The sequence below is a fragment of the Oxyura jamaicensis genome, chromosome 1 (assembly GCF_011077185.1).
Source record: "Oxyura jamaicensis isolate SHBP4307 breed ruddy duck chromosome 1, BPBGC_Ojam_1.0, whole genome shotgun sequence".
In the NCBI taxonomy this organism is placed as follows: domain Eukaryota; kingdom Metazoa; phylum Chordata; class Aves; order Anseriformes; family Anatidae; genus Oxyura; species Oxyura jamaicensis.
The window spans coordinates 142487532-142490724 of NC_048893.1; positions in this window are offsets into that span (position 1 = coordinate 142487532).

Consider the following 3193-nt stretch of genomic DNA (forward strand, 5'->3'; position numbering starts at 1 on the left):
AGCTCTCAGTTTTTGTTGTTAGAAAACCTCACTGGATGTGATCCTTTCCTGTAAAGATGCTGGGAGGCCAAGGTGGGACAGAAGTGACAGCATGTCCAAGGACAGCAGCACAGAGGTGAACGGAAGGCAGGATGGATGCCAAGGGCCTGTGAACACCTCTTCGATCTAGCTTCCTGCAGAAAAAGAGCCGTAAGTCCGCACCCCCTGCAAGAAGGATTAATAAGAGATATTAGTTAAATGAAAAAGAGAGAAAATGTGTGAAGCAAAAAGCAAAAACCAAAGGAAAATAATGCAGTGGGTATTGCAAAAGTGCTTAGAGCATGCTATCACAAGTTTTATGTGATGAAATCTTCTCATGGTGACCCACATGCCACTTTAGTTGTTCTTAGTAGTCCTGTGAATAATAAAATAAGTATCTGCTTCCATTAATTTCCTACTTATGTATTAGTTGTCTAAAATCAAAATTAAGGAAGAGTGTTGGGGACTGGAAAACTAGTCTGTTGAATTATACAGAAATATCTTTCATTTAAAAAACACATTTTAATGAGTTCAATCTGTTGGAAATGTGGCATCTTCTTGCAAAGAAGACAGAAATCAGGTTTTGAAATTGATTTCCAAAATAGATGTGGTAGTTGCTATGATTTTCACCAGCTACAAAACAGCAGCAAGATGAGAAGTGCTTGTGGACATGAAGCTGACACATTTATTTTGTACTGCACAGATTGATTTGAAGGTTAAAGAGGGAGAAGAGACATTTGTCATGCGGATGGCAGAACATAACCTTTCATATTCCTGTGGTGACGCTATAATGAAATTTATCAAAGGGACTTTTCGCTGACCTAAAAGCTGTCAAGAACACAAAAAGATAAGTAAGAAAATCTACTGGCCCAAACAAAGAAATATATGCTCTAGTGTGCCAGTGTGTTACTGATTCGTCTTTGTTATGCCAATTACTTTCTTTCATTCCTTCCATGCCACAGCTGTCACCTCTTCCTCCTCCTCTCCCTGAGCTTTTCCTGCTGAGCAGGATGACACATGGTATGGAATATCCACTTGGTCGGTTCAGGTCTGCTGTCCAGGCAGTGTCAGCTCCCAGCCTCTTGAAGGCCAACAGCCTACTGGCCTTCTGGGGAGGGGAGAGGAGACAGAACTTGGACCCCTGGTGGGAGGTAAAACCTACTAGGACATGTCTGAAGAGGCACGTGTTCCCATTTAATTGGTGTGCCACTTGACAGATAGGTGCCTTACCTACCCCAGTGAGACCCAGAAGCTCCAAGTACTGTTTTGGGACTTGGCCTGTGCCTATCAAACATCTGTTCAGTGCCATCAGAGGAGCAGGGGGAAGAGGGTCTATATGTTTGTTGACACTGTGGTTGAGGCAAGGACCCAACTGAAGCCAGTCTTGGCGCCCAACAATCCAACACACTGCTTCTCCTCTCCTGAATGACCTCTTTGACAGATTGGCCAAGTCATCAGCTGTTCTTACGGACATTTGAGGGGGCGTGGAATAGGCGAATAATATCTGTGCATAGGTCAAGGGATGGGGGTTGGTGGTCAATGGGGATTTATAAACCTGACTGTGGGATCTAAAGATAGTTTAAGAATGTAGTGTAACTGTTGGTAAGAGGTGATTCAGGAATGAAAAAACAGAATGAAAAGAAAAGAAAAAAAGATATGAGAAGGATCAAATAATACAATACAGCATTAAAGTTAAATCAAACTTTAATGCAATAAACTTTTGGTACTGAAATCAAACAATAGATGAATGGGACAGTCAGAGACTAGTTAGATGCATCAGATAATGTGGGACCTGAGTATGATGCAAATGGTGTGGAATAAGGGGTGAAGATGATACTGGGTCTGTCTGGGATGGAGTTAACTTTCTTCCTAGAGGAAGATGGGCAGGAAAAGATCAGGAGGAAGGTGGAAAACTTGTGGTGAGGGTGTTTGTCTTCCCAAGGATGCATTATGTCTGCCGAAGCCCTGCTTTCTAGGAAGTGGTTGGACATCTGCCAGCCAATGGAAAATAGTGAATTTATTGCATATTATTTTTGGTTTACACACACAGCTTTTACTTTTCCCATTAAAGTGTCACTATCATGATCCTTGAGTCTTGTTGCATTGCTTCTGCCTTCTTCCCATTCTGCAGGAGAGGGGAAGGTGTGAGAGTCTGGGTAGGTGTTGGCTAGGGTGAGCCCACCACAGATACAAATTACAATTTTTCCATGCTACACAATGTTTATACAGTTTACTGTACTTAAGATTGTTAAAAATAATACCTACGTTTATTTACTCATTTACCCATTCTGGACCAGAGCTTAAAACCATCTTGACAGATTTTGGCACTATATCACATGGTTCTTCACTGGGCCTGTCACTCTCAGAAACACTTTCCACAGATTTCAAGGTGACATGCTGCACTGTTGGAGGAAGAAAAACGTGCCTGGAGAGGTAGCTTGAGAGAACTGGAGCAGAATGGCTCACGCTGATGCCTGCTGAGGGCAGTTTGAGAAGGCTTAGTGTGAAAGCGTGGTCACACTTACTGAAGATGTGAAATTTACTGTCACACGTGAGAGAAAGAAGTCACCGAAAATGAAATGCCTTTGGCAAATGCATTTACCAGAGTGGAATTTGCACTCCTTTTCTGATCAGGAAGCTAGAGTATACACGAAGTGATATTAAAAGCTATCCAACCAGTTGGCGGTAGAGCAAAGAAGAGAAAAGCTGTGGTGAAATTCTTCCCTCCTGAAGTTACTGGGAGGTCTACCACTGTTTTTGCTAGGGGTGGGTTTTAATCTAGAGTTCCGTTGTCCTGATCACCAGCACTTTTCTCATCCTAATATACATACTTTCTAAAAGAGGGAAAAATACGTGGATGCATGTCATCAAAACATGTTGCCTCTCTGACTTCCAGGAAACACCTGGATGATGGTCCTCTTTTCTTTAGAATTTTTAATTTTATAATTTTCCTTTTTACAGGGAAAAAGTGTTGCATAATGTTTTATACCTTTGCTTCTTCCTCTGTATTCTGTATTTTTGAGTTGGACAGGAAAAAAAAAAAGTGAATGGCAGGAATGATTTCTCCAATACCCCACATTGAAAAAGTTTGGATTTAATCAATTTCTTTAAAAAAAATACAAAGGGGGGATATAATCCTGATTAATAATGTATAGTCAAAAAATGAAAGATAAAA